Below are 8,576 nucleotides of genomic sequence, written 5' to 3' on the forward strand. Positions count from 1 at the left end.
GACCGAGCAATGGGAGCTCACCCTGTTGCGGGAATTTGAACCACTGACCTTCCGATCGGCAAGCCCTAGGCTCAGTGGTTTAGACCACAGTGCCACCCGCGTCCCTAAGTGATAGGATAGCCATCTTCAAATATCTCAAAGGCTCTCACACGGAAACTGGAACAAGTATTTTCTCATTCCCTGGAGGCCAGGCCATGAACCAATGGATTCATAGTACAAGGAAGGAGATTCCAACTAAACATCAGAAAGGACTTCTGAGGATAAGAGCTGTTTCACAGTGGAACAGAATCCCTTGGAAGATGGCAGACTCTCCTTCCTTGGAAGTTTTCAATCAGTGTGACACTTTAGTTGAGATTCTTGCATTGCAAGGTGTTGGACGCAGGTGGTGCTGTCGTCCAAACCACTGAGCCTCTTGGGCTTGCCGATCAGAAGGTTGGCGGTTCAAATCCCCGCAAAGGGGTGAGTTCCCATTCCTCTGTCCCAGCTCCTCCCAACCTAGCAGTTCGAAAGCACACCAGTGCAAGTAGATAAATAGATACCACTGTGGCAGGAAGGTAAACGGCGTTTCTATGCACTCTGGCTTCTGTCCTGGTGTTCCATTGTGCCAGAAGTGGTTTAGTCATGTTGGCCACATGACCTGGAAAGCTGTCTGTGGACAAATGCCAGCTCCCTTGGCCTTAAGCGAGATGAGCGCCACAACGCTAAAGTCACCTTTGACTGGACTTAACCATCCAGGGGTCATTGACCTTTACCTTTTTACTAGACGACCCTTGGGGTCTCTTCCAACAATTCTATGATGCTATGAATGCTGTCTCAGTATATACTGTATTTTTAAAACACATTTAGAGTACACCCCCCCAAAAAAATAATTTTGGTCAGTATCATTTACCCTTCACAGAGTGACAATTCCCAGCAACGCTTTACAAAGAGGGTGAGAGTGCTTTGAATGTGCTTTACATGTGCTGTGTGCATGCAATCTTATGGCAGTTCAGACTAACCTATCTAACCCCGTGCAGTTTACTTTGATTGGCAGTGATTCTCCATGGCCATAGGCAGAGATGTCCTCCATCAATTGCTCTCTGATGGCATATGAACTTTTTTTGTCTACTAGCAGTGGCCTTCCAGGGCTCGAGACAACTGACTTCCTCAGTCCTGTATGGAGATTTCAAAGATTGGAAATGGGACCTTCTGTGTGATCTCCCACTGAACTGTGGTCTGTAATTATTATTATTTTAATAGCATTTGGGTCGTATCTGTCAATGTTTTCCCTTTTTTAAAAGGGAAATTCCCTTATTCCGAATAGGATTCCTCACAAGAAAAGGGAAAGGTTGACAGCTATCATTTGGGTGCACCCAATGCAACAGCGAGTTAGAAAGTCAGTTGCTCAGAAAAAGATTGAAAGGTGACGCCCTAAATGCTTTGCCAATAAAGCTACACCTTCCCCAATGCCTGATGTGATAACACATATTTAAAAATACGATACTTCAAATAAAAGTTCAGGGGGTCAACAAACAATGACTGGGTTGGAAAGGGGAAAAAAAAAAAGTTCTCAGCCAAAGCACATTTTTAATAGAAAGCATATAGAAACAACTACAGAGAGATATTGGTAAAGAGCCCTTTGAAAATAATGAGGTCCCCGGGGTGGGAAAGGCTGGATTTTTCTATGGCAGGAAAGAAGCAACACAAACAAGTACACTATGTGTCAGTTTAATTTTGAAAGCATATACTTGTATGCATGTGTGAAGCTCCATAACAGATCAAGCTTCATTCTGCATGATCTCAAACAACCATTACTGTGCATTAATGTGAGGATGTCTCAGTCATAAGCACATATTGGAGCACCATGCTGGCTGTAATATTTCTGAATCCATTTGCGATCTTATGTTCACATTTTCTCTCTCCCCCCCACCCCCATTTGATGAAAGCTATAATGGCAATATTTGTCATTGCAAGTGACAAGATCCACATAAGTAAACCACTTACAATTTTTTTTTATTTGCAGTTAAGCAGTATAAAAATTCTGTTAAATAAATAAATACGATTCAGTTATTCAATAGTTATTGTGAATTTGTTTGTATTATTTCAGTGTTCAGGCAGGCCCATTTGGGTGGACAAGGCTAGATGATCCCACACATTTGCACAGTGGTGCTGGAGGAAGTTCTGATCTATAATTACTGAAGAATATGGGAGAGAAAGCAGGCAAACATATGAATTTCAGTGCTGGCCACAGGGCCAAAATTCCAGCATAGCTTGCCAATCATGTGCATTTAACCCCAAGTGCTCTGGCAACTGATGACTAGGATGCAAACTTGAGAGACAGGCTTGTGGACAAAGCTTCTGCATGCAAAGCAGATGCTGAACCACTGAACTATAACTCTTCCCTCTGGCTTTACACAAAAAGAGTGATTGCATGAACCCACTTGGTGCCAGCGTCTGGGCCCAGGTAGGCACCCACTTATTGAAGTTATTCATATGCTGATATGCTGATATATTGCCAACTGGGAGCATATGGGAGAGAGGTGCCCTTAGAGAATCAACCAGATGGCAGACTTGCAGAACGAAGGCAAACAGAGTGCAAAGAAGAACAGCCAAATCCATTCGATATCATTACAGTGTAGCATTCTTAATCATGCATAGAGTTGGTATTTTCAGAATGTCTTGCAACTTTAGGAAAGTACACTGGGTCATGTCAGTAATAGAGCTCCATTGGATTTTAATCAAATGATACCAGGAATTAGTGCAATCCTGTTCTTCAAAACTGGCACGTGGAAACAGACAAGTGACATTGTGCGTATTTCTGGCACCAGATAGCGGAATAACTTCATAAAATGTCTATGTAGTGGGACCAAACCCCTAATAGATGGGCTTTCAGAACTTTCTAAATGATACCGTTCATTATTCTTCCGACATTTTCATGGGCAAGCGTTGATGAGCTTATTTCGCTCCCCCCCATCAATTTTCTCAGATCTATTTAACTCAGTAATTGCAATCAGATCACCCCCAAACCCTCCACCAGGCCTCTTTTGTATCAACACTTATTGTTTACACCACATTTAACAAGAAACAAAACTGGACCTGGAACCAGCCCAGAAACTAGCACCATTCATGCATGATGCTGCTACTCTTTCACAACGGCCCGTGCTGCAGAATTGCCAATTTATTTTGGTCTCTGAGTGTCCTCCCCCTTCCCACAACAATACTATCTTTAGATAAAAGCAGAGATGAAGAACACAATGAAACAAAAGAGCCCCATTTGTGAACTATTGTGAAAGAAGCAGAATGTGCAACCCATATTTATTGCCTCTCTTTGTGTAATCATATAAAATTGTAGAGAATACTCCAAGAGAGAGAGGTCCTTTTTAATTTTTAATTTTTGGACGGCATAGACATGATTGGGGAAAGATCCATGCACAATAATACATTGTTCCTTTGAGGTCAATCTTTGGTGACAATCCTTCACAAGAACTCCATAATATGTGAACTTTTAATGTATACGCATGTTGATCACTTGCCTCTTTTTCTGTTACGTTCATGCAGCCACATTCTACATGGGGCTTGTGACTGTTGTGAATACATCTGCTGGGGGAAATTATGTTTTCCAAGCCAGAAATTATTGCTGTTTGAGTGCTGGGAAAATGCAATATCCCTGCAACAGAAGCCCTTCCTACCTCGATCCTGACGTAAAGAAAGAAAATGTAAGTATTATTAATTGATTGTGTGAGATTTGGATCATCTGCAAAGGCTTTGCAGTCATTGGGCTCCACTCCCAATTTTCTTATCTCTAGTGCAGACAGGCAAGCATTAATGTGAATTGAACTCAGGTGTGGTGTGGTTTTCTGAACTTTGCATCTTTAATTGCACCCAGTTCCCTCCCCTTAATCCAAGAGGGCAATGTAGATGTGTCCTCAGTTAACTTGCAGGTGGAGATGGGAAACAGAAATCTGAAATAATTCACCATCTTATTGGGTATAAAATGTATTCATAGTTTGTGGTTTTAAAATAGAAATGAATTATTAGTTCTGCTATGAGTGGGAGTTATGGGCAGGTGCTTGAAAATATAATTTGCAAAGAGTAAATTGGTTTATATGGTTTCTTTTTTTCCATAGGAAAGCTGCTTTGAAGCTTTACTTTTTGACAAGATTAGAGGTTGCATTAAACATCCCCTATCATATAATAATTCCAACCCTTTGATAAGAGAAGATGAAGACACAGCTATTCAATATATAGCTCCAGAAGGCAGTTCCTGTGTTTTAGTTATTTACAGCTGACATCTTCATTTTACTGTGTTACTTCATGCAGTGGAACAGTATGTGAATTTATAACCAAAGTCTTCTGCGGGTCTTCACATTTCGAAACCCAGATACAGTGGTGCCTCAGGTTACAAACGCTTCAGGTTACAAACTCCGCTAACCTGGAAGACTTACCTCGAATTGAGAAATTTGCCCCAGGATGAGAACGGAAATCGTGTGCTGGTGGCGCAGCAGCAACAAGAGGCCCCATTAGTGAAAACACGCCTCTAGTTAAGAACAGTTTCAGGTTAAGAACGGACCTAGAATGAATTAAGTTTGTAACTAGAGGTACCACTGTAGTTGCATTTTAAAACTTGGCCAGTCACCCATCTTCTCTGCAGCATTCAAGCGGGGGGGGGGGGGGGGCGACGGCGAAGGGAAACCATTCGTAAGATGCAATAGTAGTAGCTCTAGTCAGATACATGAGCACATTGAATACATCAAACAACAACAACAACAACAACAACAACAACAACAACAACAATTTATTATTTATACCCTGCCCATCTGGCTAGGTTTCCCCAGCCACTCTGGGCGGCTCCCAACAGGCTGAAAACAGAATAAAACATCAAACATTAAAAACTTCCTTAATCTAGCAAGGCCAGCCACACCCACTAGATCCCAATGTGCATATTGGCCACACCTCCTGGCTGACATGTGATCAGCATCAGTCTGAAATGGGCTGTGTCTACATGCATAGCATTTTCTCCACAGGGAATGGAAACACTTGTCAATCATGCGTCTAAGGAAGAATATTCTGAGGTTCAGGTGTAAACACGCGGCCAACCATTGAGATTTCTCTTGGTCTACTTTCTCCTACTAAACCACTTTACTATGGAGGACAAAGAACCCACTAGGTAAAGAAGGGACTTTCTTCTCTGAGGCCCACCTGTCTTGGACACGGATCGACCAAATTTGGACGTCTAGAGGGCTGGCACCCAAGACCAGAAAGGTGGAAATCTGCCCAAAAACATGCTCCGACCATAACGCCTTGAAACTAGAATTCAGACTTACTGAAACCGGTTCCTTCAGATGGAGGATGAATGACACCCTTTTAAGAGATCAAGAGATCGTCAAAAAGGCCCAAAAAACATTAAAGGACTATTTCGAGATAAACTTGAATACTACAGTAGAAAAAAGAACGATTTGGGACGCTAGCAAAGCGGTCATGAGAGGGTTTCTCATACAGCAAAACTCAATCAAGAAAAAGCTCTGGAATGGAAAGAAGGAGAAAATACTGGAGAAGATACATCAGGGAGAGAAAAAATTAAGAATTAACCCAAAGTCAAAGGAGGTGCTGAGAGAAATCAAATTCCATCAAGCACAATATTCCAAATTAATAAATCAAGAAATTGAATGGAAAATTAAACAGATGAAGCAAAAATCGTTTGAATCAGCAAATAAATGTGGAAAGCTGCTAGCTTGGCAGCTGAAAAAAAGACAAAAGTTAAACACAGTTACAAATCTAGAGATTGAAGGAAGAATGATCCAGAAACCAGAGGAAATTAGGAAATGCTTTCACAGATATTTTAAAGAACTGTACACACAGGGGCCTCAGAAAGAATCCGAGATAGAACAATTCCTTAAGACAAATGGATTATCTAAAATAACTCAAGATAAAAGATCAATCTTGAACTCTAAAATAACTCCACAGGAAATCGAAGGTGCCATTCAGAGTATGCAAGTAGGCAAATCTCCAGGCCCGGATGGGCTTACCTCCAAATACTATAAGACTTTGAAGGATTATCTGATACAACCTTTGATGGAAGTATGCAACCAGATTATGGATGGGAAGAGGGCACCAGAAACGTGGAAAGAAGCCTTCATCACATTGATACCTAAGTCAGAATCTGAAAAGACGCAGCTTAAGAACTACCGTCCCATCTCACTCCTGAATGTGGATTACAAAATATTTGCAGACATTTTGGCAAATAGACTTAAAAAGGTTTTAAATGAAGTAATTCATAAGGACCAAGCAGGCTTTCTCCCTGGTAGACATTTGTATGAAAACACCAGAAACATCATTGACATTTTGGAACTTCTGCAAACCAATAGGAACACAAGGGCGGTGTTAATCTTTATTGATGCGGAGAAAGCATTTGACAACATATCTTGGATGTTTATGAAGAAGAACTTGGAAGGGATGGGAGTGGGACGGGGGTTTGAAAATGGAATAGATGCTATTTATTCAGAACAGAAAGCTAAATTAATAGTGAACAATGTGGTGACGGAGGAATTTAAAATTGAAAAAGGGACACGACAAGGGTGCCCTCTATCCCCTCTTTTATTTATCTCAGTCCTGGAGGTGCTACTGAACATGATTAGGGAGGACCGGCTGGTACAAGGGATAGAGGTCAGAGTGAAACAATATAAATTGAAAGCTTTTGCAGATGACTTAGTTTTGACATTACAGGAGCCAGAACCCAGTACAAAAAGAGTTCTAGAACTTATAGCAGAGTTTGGTCGGGTGGCGGGATTTAAGTTAAACAAACAAAAAACAAAGGTTTTGACCAAAAATTTGACATCTACAGAAACAGAGGGGTTCCAGAGAGAAACAGAACTAAATGTGGTGAAAAAAGTGAAATACCTAGGGATTCATTTGTCTTCCAAAAACTTGAATTTATTTAAAGATAATTATGAAAAATGTTGGTTGGAAATTAAAAAGGATTTAGAAATTTGGTCAAGATTGAAACTTTCCTTGTTGGGTAGAATCGCAGCTATAAAAATGAATGTATTGCCGAAAATGTTATTTTTGTTCCAAACCCTACAGATCGTGGACAGAGTGGAATGTTTTGGAAAATGGCAGAAGGACATATCTAAGTTTGTCTGGCAGGGCAAAAAGCCTCGAATAAAGTTCAAAATATTAACTGACTCGAAAGAAAGAGGAGGGTTTGCCCTGCCGGATTTGAGGTTATACTACGAAGCTGCAGCCTTCTGCTGGTTGAAGGATTGGTTTTTGCTGGAAAACACTGATGTCCTAGATCTGGAGGGTTTTGATAATGCTTTTGGTTGGCATGCATATTTGTGGTATGACAAGGTCAAAGTTCATAAACTGTTCAAAAATCATATTGTCAGAAAAGCAATTTTTGCAGTCTGGATGAAATATAAAGACTTATTAGAAAGTAAAACCCCGAGGTGGCTATCACCGATGGAGGCCAAGGCCCGAAAAAGGCCCAATATGGAGGCTCATTGGCCGAAGTATTGGGAAATAATTGAAAAAACTGGAGACAATTGGAAGTTGCAGAGCCAGGACAAATTAAAAAATAAGGTGCGAGACTGGCTACACTATGCTCAAATTCAAGAGGTTTTTAAAATGGATAAAAAAGTTGGGTTCCAAGTGGAAAAATCGAATTTGGAGATAGAATTGTTAGAACCAAAAACTAAGATATTATCAAGAATGTATAACTTGCTGCTTAAATGGAACACACAGGATGAGACAGTTAAATCTGCTATGATAAAATGGGCACAGGATGTTGGACATAACATTATGTTTGAAGACTGGGAAAAGTTATGGAACACCGGAATAAAATTCACGGCATGTACTGCCCTGAAAGAAAACATTATGAAAATGGTATACCGGTGGTACATGACCCCAGTCAAACTTGCTAAGATATATCACCTGTCAGATAACAGATGTTGGAAATGTAAGGAGGCAGAAGGTACTTTTTTTCATCTCTGGTGGACCTGCCCAAAAGTGAAGGCTTTCTGGGAAATGATTTATAATGAATTGAAAAAGGTATTTAGGTATACCTTTCCCAAGAATCCAGAGGCCTTTCTGCTGGGCATGGTGGACCAGAAAGTGCATAAGAAAGACAGAACGTTATTTATGTATGCTACTACAGCAGCAAGAATTCTCATCGCTAAGAACTGGAAGACACAAGATTTACCCACTATGGAAGAATGGCAGACGCAGTTGATGGACTACATGGAATTAGCTGAAATGACCGGCAGAATCTGAGATTTGGATGAAGAATCGGTTGAGGCGGATTGGAAAAAACTTAAAGACTATTTGCAAAAACATTACAAATTGTATGAATTTTAAGATTGTGCATGTTATTGGAAATGTTATGCTTTAGCAAATATGATTAAGCAAATGGCAAAATAAGGGATAAAAGAGAAAAAAAGAAGACAAAGTGAACCAAACATATTATGTTTATTTTTAAGGTAACAAATTTGAGATACAAATGTATTGAATACGGATACATAATAATTGAAAGTTGTAACAAGGTTTGAAATAAGGTAACAAATTGCTGATATTGTCATTACAAAGAATGCAGATCTGGAAGG

The sequence above is a fragment of the Podarcis muralis genome, chromosome 12 (genome assembly GCF_964188315.1).
Source record: "Podarcis muralis chromosome 12, rPodMur119.hap1.1, whole genome shotgun sequence".
In the NCBI taxonomy this organism is placed as follows: domain Eukaryota; kingdom Metazoa; phylum Chordata; class Lepidosauria; order Squamata; family Lacertidae; genus Podarcis; species Podarcis muralis.